Source organism: Ambystoma mexicanum, chromosome 14 (genome assembly GCF_040938575.1).
Source record: "Ambystoma mexicanum isolate Mex_15411 chromosome 14, UKY_AmexF1_1, whole genome shotgun sequence".
In the NCBI taxonomy this organism is placed as follows: Eukaryota; Metazoa; Chordata; class Amphibia; order Caudata; family Ambystomatidae; genus Ambystoma; species Ambystoma mexicanum.
Window position 1 is genome coordinate 133648971 of NC_090940.1, and position 13298 is coordinate 133662268.

Sequence of the window (13298 nt, forward strand, 5' to 3'; positions counted from 1 at the left end):
AAATTCCTGGAAAGTAATTACACCAGGTGCCTCTAATCCTCTCCTGGGACATTCTTCCTTCTTTACAGGACCGGATGGCTGCAGGAAGTGGAGGTTGATGGGTTGTGTTTTAAAAATGGCCACCGCAATGCTTCGCATTCCGGCGATGATGCAATTTCTACCGCTATTGGCGCCGGAATCACCGGTGGTAGGACCATTAGTGCTGGTTTCTCAATGGTAAACCTTATTTCGGTGCATTCCGCTGGGCGCTAATAGCGTTACCGCCAGAGACGGGGGACGTTCACGCCAGGCTGAGATACGGCACTAAAACCACTGCACGGCCTGCATGTAACGCTATTTCCACGCAGCAAAGATTGCACCAGATTACTGCCTCGCTTGTGATGAGGCCCTGTGTCTGCTCAAGAATGTCTACTGGACTTCAAACAGGGGTCAATAGACACTTTAACCTATATTACTTTGTTCAAACAGACGGCATCAGGGACTGCTTGGTCAGATGATGCTTTAATGACTTTGTCTAGGTGTGGCCTTTCCGGAGAACTTAACAACGAAATCTCAAGAGTTTGTAGGCCTGCTAATTTTGCAGACCTGATAGCATTAATGATGCAAATGGACCATCGACTTCAGGAAAGATTGGCTGAACGAAAGAAAAATAGATCAACCAGAGGACTTTCGGAGGTCCAGAGAATGTTCCCCAGCCCCCACACAGAGGAAGAATCAATACAGGTTGGAAGTGCTCGAGGTCCTTTGACCTCCTAAGAAAGAAACAGAAGACGCTCCTTGGGCCTTTGTATGTAGTGTGCATCTGACAAAAAAAAAATTCTGATCGCTCTACCCAGGCATTCGGGAAATGCCTCTTCCCAATCGTAGAGGGAACAACGATTCGGGAAAGACATGCTAGTTCCCAAGAATTGAATAATCACTCAATGGTGGTTCTTAAAGTTTTCCTTGTTAGTCCAAGAAATGTGTTACCAAGGGGTTCCTGCACTGGTGGATTGTGTCACTGCAGGAATTTTCATGGATGAGCAATGAGTCTGCTCCAAGGGTATCCATTTGATCACCAAGACTTTACAAGCCCCAGTTGAAGGTATAGATGGTACTCCCCTATCCTCTGGACCCATTAAGGAAAAAACAGAAGAAATAATCTTGTCCATCGGTTCTCATTCTGAGAAGCTGAGTTTCGATAATATTGGAGTGGCCCATTATCCCATCATTTTGGGTCCACCGTGCTTACGCACCCATAATCCATTTATCAACTGGACAGCTGGGTCTCTGTTTCTTGGATTCGAACATTGCATCCATCACTGCCTTACCAGCTGTTCTATGTGTTTATGATCCCCCATAATGGTATCAGCTTCCGTTGGATCTTCTACTCCTATTAACCTGATCTGTTTATTGCCCGACAGATATCAAGACTATGCTGACATATTCTTTGAGTCCGAGTTTAAAGAACTTCAGCCTCATAGATGAGATGATTGTGCAATCGACATTGAACCTGTTAAACTGATCCCTGTTGGTCGGATGGATATTTTATCAGGCCCAAAGAAAGAAGCCCTCAAGCAATACTTTCATACAAATGTACAGTACAGGCTCATTACCGAATCAAAGTCTCCAGCTGGTGCATTTCTATTCTTCATTCCCAAAAAGAATACATCAGAGCATAGTCCATGTACTGATTACCGGGGGAACTAAACAAAACCATACCTAATAAATATCCAATGTCACTCATTCTGGATATTTTACAAGCTATGAAAGGAGCCTCCATCTTCATCAAATTGGACTCGAGTGGTGCGTATCAATTAATAAGCGTTCGCAATGATGACGAGTGGAAAACCACCTTCTGCACCCCTTTCGGCCATTACGAGTATCGGGTAATGTATGGTCTCTCATATGCCCCTGCTGTTTTCCAACGGTTGTCAACCAAGTTATTTCCGCTCTCTTCTTACACATCATGGTTGTCTATTTGGATGATATACTCATCTTTTCCAAGAACCTCCATGAACATGAAATACATGTGGTTACAGTCCTTCAGCACCTTCGAAGCAATCACCTATTTGCCAAATTAGAAACGTGCATATTTCACCAGCCAGAAGTCTCCTATCTAGGATACATTTTTTCAGCCAAAGGCACCCAAATGGACCCTAGCAAAGTATCAGCCATTATAGAATGGTCGGCTCCTACACCTGTCAGAGATATACAAAGATTACTAGGTTTCTCTAATTTTTACTGTAGGTTTATACCTACATTCTCCTGCCATATACCAGCACTGACTTCCCTGTTGAAGAAGGGTAAAAGTTTCTATGGAGTTCGGAAGCTCAGGAAGACTTTGATGCATTGAAGACTGCCTTCACTACCTCACCTATTTTGAATATACCCGACCAAAGGAAATCCTTAATTGTTGAAACAGACGCCTCCAACTATGCTATTGGAGCCATTTTGATGCAAAGAGGCGTCCAGGGAAGAGAATATCACATAACATATCTATCCAAGACGCTGTCCTCATCAGAGATAAACTACAGTGTTCTGGAAAAATAATGATTAGATATTAAAAAGGTGTTCCAAGAACCGCACTATCTGCTATTGAGATCACAACTTCCCATAGAAGTAAGAACAGATCACCATATTCTCTGGATCCTACAAAACGCTGAAACCCAGAACAGACAACAAGCAAGATGGGCCTATTTTTTTTTCTCCATATGATATGTGATTTACATTAATTCCTGTCTCTAATAATGTCATGGCGGATGCATTATCATATAAGCCCTCTTTCCAGGGTCTCTCCTTCAAGAAGGAAAAATCTGTTTCCTAGAGGTAAATTCCTATTCGTAGTCACAAGTTTCCTTCAAAAGATAGAAACAGAAACACAAAAAGACCTTGCCTCCTTTTCCGCTTTGATGTCTGTAAGGGAGCCATGGTATCAAAATTGTGAAGACAGACAGAAGTGATCACAGTTCAAGGGTGTTGATTGAACTTCAATGGGTTGATTGAATGCCTATCTAAACCTCAATCTAAAGATGGGAGCAAGCTACAACCATCAAATAATAATAACGCAGTCCTAGTCGAGTCTGTCAAAATAAAAGGGCCTATACTAATAAACCTATTGCCAGTCCTTACTTCTAAACACAAAATGACGAAGTGAACATAGGTGCAAAAAAGATGACGAAGTGAACACTCAAACCTACGTAGGTTTGAGCGTTCACTTTGTCATCTTTTTTGCACGAAGGGGAAGGAACACAAATTGACCAATAATCTCATCTTGGACAGCAAAGTCCCCAGCAGCAATTGCACCATACCAAATCCTGACATCTGTATTAGGACTTGACGATGAATGTAATTTTTATCTCCTGATGAAGACGTTACTTAAATAATGTAAACACGTTGAAACCGATAGAGAAATTTGTGATGAGGTCGCCCTCAGAGACTTCTGGGACCCATCTCAACTTTTGACCACTTGTAATATCTACTGTGGCCATGTATATTGACTGTACACTTTTTCTATAACAATCAAATTGATGAACTGTATGTTATGATTTTTATAGGTTTTTATCTTATACCCATTGGTGCTTGGTATGAGTGTTTTGATGTATGATGGAGGTATGTGGATGAATGTTTGAACGATTGAATAGTATGAATTTTATTGAATTGGTGTGATCTTAATTTTCCTGCTATGTAAATTATTGCCTTAAGTGCTGATTAAATCATGATTCAACTCATATATTAGAAAATGTATCAGGTTTAATAAAATCCTTTGATACTTCACCCTTAAATTGTACCCTCTGGTCTTCCTTTCCGAGATCAATTGCCATTGACTCTATGACCAAATTAGCACATTTTCTTACCCTACCACCAGTACCTTCTGCAGCAGTAAAGGAGAAACATTTTTTTATGCACAATGTTTGCTGGCACGGTTTTCCCAATATAATCATCTCAGATAGAGATACACAATATACCTCTAAATACTGGTCTATCATCTGCAAAACCTTGGTATAAAGAGAGCTCTTGGTTCAGGTTTTTATTCTCAGGCCTATGGATATGTTATGGTACTTTATTTATACAGTGCCTATACACAATGTGTTTCAAAGCGCGGGAACAAAGGAAAATACAATGACATTATTACAGGCCATGAACAGTAAGAATGTGAAATTAACTATCGTACTCGGCCTGATGACATTTCAGATAGTGCAAGAGCTAATACATAGATAAGGAGGGGAGGGGAGGGAGAAAGTGGGAAGGAAATGGAAACGGGCATGCGACTACTGTACTAGGCCTGACGACATTTCGGGTAGAGCCGGAGAAAAACAAAAAGTGAGGGAGAGGGGTGCAGAAAGGGAGAGGAGAAACTAAACAAGCGACTATCGTACTAGGCCTGGCAACATTTCAGCTAGTGCTGGGGGTGGGGGAGAGGAAAAGAAACAAGTAGGTCCAGGGACAATTCTGATAGAGTAAGTGTATAGAAGAAAGTAAGCGGAGGACATAGTAAAAGGAAGAAAGGGAGAGGAGGAGAGAACAGAGGGTAAGCAGTCAAAAAGAGTGGAGAAGCAAGAGGGGAGAACAAATACAATTGCAGAAGTCAGTAGTAACACATAATGTTGCAAGCCAGGGTACAAGATGAAGATGGGAACAGCATGATTCAGGGCGACCCTGAGTACAAGATGCAAAAGAAGTCCAGCATGACAGTTGAGAAAGGGTGACGCACCATGAATCAATGAAGTCCACAAAAGTCAATTCCAGCACTGGCCACAAGACGGTGATGATAAAACCAGAATGTATCAGGACAGACTCCTGCAGAAGTAGGCTGGAGGAGAGGGGGGGCAGGGTAGAAGAATCAAGGAAAAACAGGGGAGTGCACAAGGGAACCCCACAGGGGGATTAGAGGGGGTGGGGATGGCCTGTGGTGACAGAGGGAGTTAACACATGTTGGTGCATGCTTACCTGCTGCCTGAGCAGGGGTTCGGGCCCTGGGTCCTCCTGGTCCGAACAGGTCCAAACAGGAATTTCCCTTTTCTTTGTCTCTCCTTCACTTCGGACGCCCGGGCAAGAGACGCCCTTGATCTAAGAGTTAAGAGCAGGAAAAAAAGGCAGGGCTAAGAAGGTGGGTGGTGCTTAGGCCAGGTGAACTAGAACCACTTTCACCTGCTCCCCATCTGCAAAGGAAAAGAGGCTGGAGGGCTCCTTAAGTAGGGATAAAGAGCGGCAAGCAGGAAGGCACCAGGTGGCCGGGGCTTGCTAAGTGGGGAAAAGAGCGGCAACCAGGAAGGCACCAGGTAGGCGGGGCTTAGGCCAGGTGACCAAGATCCACTTGCACCTGCTCCCCATCTGCAAAGGAAAAGAGGCTGGAGGGCTCCCTACGTAGGGAAAAAGAGCAGCAACCAGGAAGGCACCAGGAGGGCGGGGCTTGCTAAGTGGGGAAAAGTGCAGCAACCAGGAAGGCACCAGGTGGGCAGGGTTTAGGCCAGGTGACCCAGATCCATTTGCAGCTACTCCCCATCTGCAAAGGAAAAAAAGCTGGAGGGGCTCTTTAAGTAGGGAAAAAGAGCGGCAACCAGGAAGGCACCAGGTGTGGACAAACGGAACGCCTTAACCAATCCTTGGAACAATACCTCTGTTGTTTTATTTCAGCCTCCCAAGACAATTGGAGAGAGCTAGTACAATAACTCTCTCCAATCATCTATAGGAGTAAGCCCTTTGGTGCACTTATGGATTCCATCCCTCCAGTGTTCCTTATGTTCCTCCCTCCTCATACCAAGCACCTTTGGCTACGGATCTCATTATCAACATCCACGATGGACATAAAATGGCACTTACCGTTCTTACTGCATCCAGATTCATATCTAAGAAATACACTGATCTCAAGTGTTCTAAGGAACCTATCTTTCAAATGGGTGATCTAGTTTGGTTGTGCTCTCAATTCTTACCCAATCGTTTGGTTCCGTCCAAACTGTCTCCCTGATTCTTTCGACCTTTCAATGTGCATTCTTCTGTGGGACCTGTGGCACCTGTGGCTTTTGCCTCCACTTACCCAAATCTTGGTCCAGAATACACCCTGTATTCCATGTCCCTCAATTAAAACCACACTGTCGGCATCGCTTTTCTCAGAATACTAAGAAAAATCCCCCTCTGGTGGATTCCGTCTCCGGACCTGAGTAGAAAGTCTCTGGGATCTGTGATTCCAGATACTACCGAGGCAGGCTACAATACATGATAGATTGGAAATGTTATACTCCATCTGATTGCACCTGGGAACCAGCTACCTCGGTACATGCCTCTATTCTGCGCCAGCGTTTCCATAGAACACATCCATGGAAACCCGATCCCTTACCCTCACAAGGGGAGGCATACTGTCACAAAACTTGTGCCGACCTGGTCGGTATGGGACAGATGAAAACATGCCTCTGTTCGTCAGGTAAAACTGACTCCGAGATGGCACCCGTATGGGCCTTAGATGAGAACTAGACTTGATGGTCTAGTCGTTTCCAAGATGCCAGACGCCATTCTCGGCATCCAAGCATCTATTTATTTTATTCGAGCGTTTATAGCAGCGCACCAAGCCCTCAAGCATTTAGGCGCTAGTTACATAGGTAGGTGCAGATGCATAGGTAGCTAAAGTTCAAGCCAGTGGAAGAGGCTAATTAGTTAAGCAAGTGAGTCTTTTGTTTTTCTGAGTTGGTAGGACGTCTCAGAGTGTAAGTGGGGTGGGAGATTGTGCCAGGGGTTAGCTACGACAATGGGGAAACTTGTGCCACCTGCGCTTTTCCGTCTGAATCTGGTGGTGCAAAGTCACTGAACTTATTTAAAGAAACTTTCTGAGCAGGTTGGGTGCATCGATTCTTCTATGGCACTGATGCTCCCGAGTAAATCTATTTTTCTTGTCTACCCAGGTAACACTACTTACTCTGCTGACGCCTGCGCCTTTTCTCTATCTCCCGCTGGTGCTCACATTTCCGATATTCCTCTGCATTCTATGCTGATCCGTAGCTTCCCTTTTCCACTCTCCAAGTCCCTGTGTGTTGACTCCAATCCCTGTCTCTCTGTCTCTTCTTATCTTCTATTGCGTATAATGGCTGCGTAACCCTTCCTTTGTTGTTGGATACCTGACTCTGTGGATGCTTATAGTTACTTTCTAGAATGACTTCGAGCCTCCTCTGTTGCTATTGCAGTGTATACCAGTGTATGCCATCTGCCACAGCTCTTCCGACTCCCTGCCAGCAGGCAGACACCTCCTATGCCACTGGGTTTTCTTCCCTAGAGGGTTTCCCATCAAGTACACGACTCCCTGTTCATTCCATGGTTCGGATACTCATTGGGATTCCTTCTATTCCATCGAGCAAGAGCACTCGCCTGTCAACGTTCCACATTGTCGCAGGTCAGTGCAAATTCACAGGCATGACAAAAGTCAGGGAACAGACGCACCGGGTCACCTTTATATGTAATATCTGCCAACTCGCTGGAGTGGCACAGAGCAAAGTCTCTGTCCTGATAATTAAGAAGCTGAGTGATGATCGGTCTGGCAGGAGCTCCAGGGACAGGTTTTCTTCCCCCTGGAATGTGATGAGCTCTTTCCACAACAAATTAAGTTGAGAAGCCATTTTCCAAAGTCTCTCTTTGGGTAGATTCCACAAGGAATTGCATAGGCACTGAGGCCTCCATTTCAGGAATTCCAAATATCCTAAGCATGTTCCTTCGGGATCTCGACTCCAGATCTTCTTGTTTCTCAGAGATTTCTTTGAGCAACTTGGTAAGCTTGGGGATTTCTCTCCTTCAGAGTGGACAATTGTTTTTAAGCCTCGTCCAACCTATCGCTGTGAAGTAGGGACATTCCTTCTAGAATAGGGCTAGTGAGGCATTTACCAACCCATTTATTTTAATAAATGTTTATTATGAAAAATATGCTGACCTGTGTCCGTGTCTCTTTGCTGGCTCCTCACACTGCACAGAGCAGGGACCGGCCACGAGCCCCACCCACTGGGTGTCTACCCAGTCGTTAGCTTTTTTTTAAATAGAAAAAACGCGCTCCTGGTGTGCCGACAGCACATACAGTAGCTCGGCTGCCGGTCCCTCAACAGCTACTCATTGATTGGCTGGGGCAGTACAGGAAGTCAGGTGGCCAGGACAGGAAGTCAGGCAGATATGCTCCTGTAATTGCTGCTGGAACACCAGGAGCATGTCTTTTGTTTTTAGCCCACCCCAGCCACTCATTGATTGGCTGGGGCAGGACTGGAACAATTCCTGGTGGTGCTTTGATTGAGGCAGCTGCAGCAGCGAATCAAAAAGGTAAGTGAGCCCTTTTGTTGCCCACTAGCTCCTTTGCTTGCCTGTCCCAGCACCCTTAATCCCCTTTTGTTGCCCCAACCCCTTTAGCAGGCCAAGACCCATTTTCCCCTTTTCTTGACCCTGAAGTCCTATTTAGCCCTTTTGTTTCCCCTTAACCATTTTAGCTGTCCCCAGGCCCACTTTTCCCCTTCTCTTGTCCCTCAGTCCCATTTAGCCCCTTTTGTTGCCCCTTAACCCTTTTACCTGCCCCAGACCAGTTTTGCCCCTTTCCTTGATTCCCAGTCTCATTTAGCCCCTCTAGCAGCTTCCAGACCTGTTGTGCCCCTTTTCTTGACCCTGCTGTCCCATTTAACCCCTTTTTTGGCATTCAACCCTGTTTTGTCCCTTTTCTTGATCCCCCAGTCCCAGGTAGCCCCTTTTGTTGCCCCCAGTCCTGTTAAGGCCCTTTTCTTGCCCCAGTCCCTTTTAGCCTCTTTTCTTACCCAGTCCCTTTTAGTTCCTATTCTTTCCACATCTCCTGTTCTTGCCCTCTTTAGCCCCTTTTCTTGCCCAGTCCATTTAAGCCCTTTTTCCTTGTCTCATTAGCCCTCTTGGTTGCCTCCCCAACCCTTTTAGCTCATTTTCTTGCCCCACTCAATTTTTCTTGCCCCCCAACCGAGCCCCTTCCAGGTTTGGTGTGGCCATTTCCCAGGCTTGGCTCGTGCTTGGCCCTAAGAACCAAACCAGACCCCCAGTCTCGGCCCTACTTGTGCATTTCCTGGCTATTTCAAGTCTAGTCATTGCCTTAGAACAGGCCATAGACACATGCTTATTTATATCCCCTAAATTCTTATTGTGTTTATACCAAATTTATATAAAATGTATATTAAAAATTCTTGGGGGGGTCTTATAAAATGTATATTGAACATTATCAGTGTCTCTCATCAAATTTATATCAAACATTTTAGGGGTCAATGAAATGTATAGGGATTCAGGTGGCGTGGAAAGGGGCGGGCCGCCTTGTCACTACTCATGCTCATCCTACTGCTTCCCCTTTTCATGCCATTCCTTCATCAACACCCTTTGTGTTCTTTCGGCTGCTTCCCTTACTTAATTGTCTTTTTAATCCCTCCCTCTTCTCCTTCACCTTCCCCTCTTTTTTTAAACATGCTATTATTATTCCCATATAAAAAATAAATCCTCTCTTCATCGGTCACTTGTTTCCAGTTTTCTCCCCATTTCCCCTCTCCCATTTCTATCAAAATTCCCTAAATGCATTGTATATTCCCCTGTATCTTGTTTTTACATTTGCACTCCCTACTTCCCCCTCTTCAATCAGACGTGGTCCTGCACACTCTTCAGAAACTGCATTTCCAACTCTCTCCTCTCAGCCGTCATAGAAACCTCTCTTCCATAACTATTCTTCTTGATCTTTTAGCTGCCTTTGATCCTCTCGACCCTTCTGCTCTCCTGTCCTCTCTCTCTACTACATGGTTTTTCCGGCTCTGTCCTTAAATAGGTTCACTCATATCTCTCTGATCGCTCCTACTCTGTCTCGTAGGCTGGCCACCTTTCTTCTCCCTTCCTGCCACTTTATAGTGTTCCCCAAGGTTCTGTCCTTGGGCCCTTATTCTTCTCTCTCTACACTATCCCTCGCTGTACCCTGATCAAGACATTTAACCTTTTTGGCTACTTCTATGATGAAGATTCACATTTGTTCTTTTCCTTTCTTTCTTGTTTTCTTCATTTTACGGTCTCTTCCTGCCGCTTTGCCATCCAATATTGGATGTCCTCTAGCTTTCTCCACTTGAACCTGTGGTAAATCAGAATTAGGTGACGTACAAAGAGGCATGTAGTAGACCTTTTCCTTATTAACACACACAAATCTGCTCTTTCCCCAAGTTTAAGACTCTTGACCCTGTTCTACAACAAAAATACAAAAGGTGCTTGACTGGATGTCTTTACAAGAAAATTTAGGAAAAATCCTCCATCCGTAATCCTGCACTAGCTGGAGTATGACCATACCACTATAAAAGAAAGCATAACTAGAACAAAAGTGTGCTCAAGCCCCTGGCTCTTGCCTATTGAAGGGTGGCTTGTTGCTGGTACCCCATCATGGCATTTCTCTTACAGAGAGCTCCTCACACTGGGTGTACAGTCTAAGCCTGTTGGAAAATATGTTTCTATCATAGTTCTGTTTAGTCCATACCAATGTCCTACACCGCCTTAGGGTCTTATTTTCCTCACCCTACCTTGGGATTTTGTCCCTTTCATCCCACCTGGGGGTTTTGCCTTGCTCACCCAGCCTTGGGGACTGGTCTGGTTCACCACGCCTTGAGGTCTTGTATTGCTCACTCCGTCTTCGGGTTTTATCTCTTTCACCCCACATTGGGGTCTTCTCTTGCTTATACCGCCTTGAGATCTGCTCTGGTTCACCCTTCCTTGGGGTCCAGTCTTGCTCACCCGTCTTGGTGTCTGCTCTCGCTGACCCTGCCTTGGGGTCTGGTCTGGCTTACCCCACCTTGGGGTCTGGTCTTGTTCAACCCACCTTGAGGCCTTGTCTGTGTCACCTATTCCCAGGGTCTTGTCTTGCCTCTCCTCTCCTCACTTGTTTTCCTGGGTCAACCGTGTACCTTTTCTCTTGTTGCAATGCTCCTCAGGAGGGTCGGAGAGGACAGTCCAGTCATGAGCATTGCTTTGCATTCTGCTCCGGTGTCCTCTTCGGGCAGAGCTGGTCTTGCTTTCTGCGGGTCTCTGGTTCCGCCTTGTGGCACATCGTTTGGCAGCTGGCTGTCATGTGTGCTGCTCCTTTTTGCCAGGCGCTCCTGGCTTATGCTTCTGTCAAGCTGCCCGAGTTCTGCAGGTTCGACTGTGGCCTGCATTTCCACTCATAAAATACGCTCTGTCACCTCTGCCACGACTCCCAGGAGGATGGTCTCCTCTTCCAGCTCCATGGCTGTCTCTCTCTCTTTCGTCCTTCAGAGCTTGGTATCATCCTGTTGACTTGGGGGTGGGCCTTCCCATTGTGCTTTCACTCCTGGTGAGCTGTATTCCCCCAAATGGTCAGAAACCATGCCAGCTACCTATAGGGGATGTTTACAGTCATCATATAAGTTAGCTCTCATCTAGGCAACAAAGATACTGGGGTTTGGAATACAGGGAGGATAATGTATATCCCTTTCTAGAGATCACTTGTCCTCGAAGAGGGGGAATTCCCAGTGAGATCTCGCTTGCCCTGTCCCATACGGTTACGTTTATTGGACTCACCTCCATAGTCCCAAAGGGGTTGGTTCCTCTTGGACAGAGGGAAGGAATTCCCTGGATTGGTCACAAACCCTCCCAAAACCGAAATCCTGTTTTCCCTCACCCCCCTCTACCTCAGCATTTATTTTCCTCCAGCTGTGTTATCTCCCCCACTCTACCTGCAACCTCTGCATCATTTTTGATTTCTCCCTTTCCTTTTCAGCTCACATCCCCAATACTGCCCACATCTATTGTCATTTTCACCTTCATAATCTTTGTCGCACATATACCTTTCTTTCATTTAACGCTACCAAACTTCTTATCTCCTTCCTTATTTTCTCTCGTCTCGATTACTGCTCTGCACTTCTGATTGGTCTTCCTTTCTCATTTTTTATTTGAATTTTTTTTTATTGTTACAGTTGGAAACCAACATTTCAATAATAATTTCGTTTTGCATTGACATTTCTTAGAAAATAACATTTAAAAGAGTAAAAAATTTGCATATGAAATATTCTATAAAGGTTACATAAAATGTATCACAAATTAAAAATTAACAGTTAAGTTCATTTAAAACACAGAAAGGAACACAAAAGTTGAATTGAAATAAGAAAAAAAATGGAAGGAAAATTATCAATTGTGCAGCGATGAGAATGACATGAAATCCAACAACATTTTGAGTGTGGGTTATAAATTGTCATGCACACTCTACCACGGGGCATTTAGAGTCTCTCATCAGGCCCCACAGCTCACGCATGCTTACACGCTCTATTAAACAACACTTACATCAGGGACCTGTTTCTTCAGCTTGAGGTGGGCATAGACAATACTGGAGAGGATACCAACGCTGGTATTGTAAATGGAAACTTCCATGGCGCGTATACACGCGGGTAAGCAGAGGCGTTTCCATGACAATGCAACGGAAAGAAAAGATAAGGACCAAACAGGGAGCGTCATCTCGAACTTTTGGCCACACCTATTGTCATGCCCCCAGTGTTCCATGCTTCCCTGTCAACAAACGATGGCGCCCGACACGTGATGCATGCAGTCAGATCACGTGACACGGATCTCACTGCAACGCCTTAAATCAGCTGTGATCCTGCTATTCTACGCTTCTCAGCTGATCTTTTTGGCGTTTGTGTTGCTTGATCTGGATTATTGTGTTTTTGAATTACGGACTACGCTTCTTGGACTCCCTTTGCCTAATCCTTGATTACCTCGCCTACGGACTACAGTTTTTGACCTTGGAACATTCCACGGACTGCCTTGGGACTCTCCTTTTGTTATAGACGCATCAGAATTCAGACTCTGCTTTCAGTTTCTCTCCAAGTTTTCAACGCTACGCTTTTGTCTACTCAGGTGCTTCCAGTGGGATTAGTTAACATCCATTTCTGCCTTGTGGTGCTTTCTACTCCTCTCTACTTGCCCCACTGAGGGAACAGGTGCCCACTCTTGAACATTCTGCTTCACACCAGGTGGCCTCCTAGTAGATCACTTATTCCAACATCTCCTGGTAGGTGACCCCTTTTGTTACCACTGATATTTTTGCACTCAAACTGTACTGCATTCTACTAACCATTCATTCCGTTTCAGCATCCATCCGGAGGAACTGTTGTACCTGTTCCTGCACCTGTGGCCCTTATCCTCAAACAGCGAGTATATTATACCTCGCTGTTGGTTGCTTGGGGACGGAGGTATTCATATTCTTCGCGACTCTCAAGTCTTGACAGATCGTGACATAAATAAACTTGTAAGATTTGATTATGCAGTGGATTTCCTGTTTAGTAATTAGCTCATTTTGTTGACAGTAA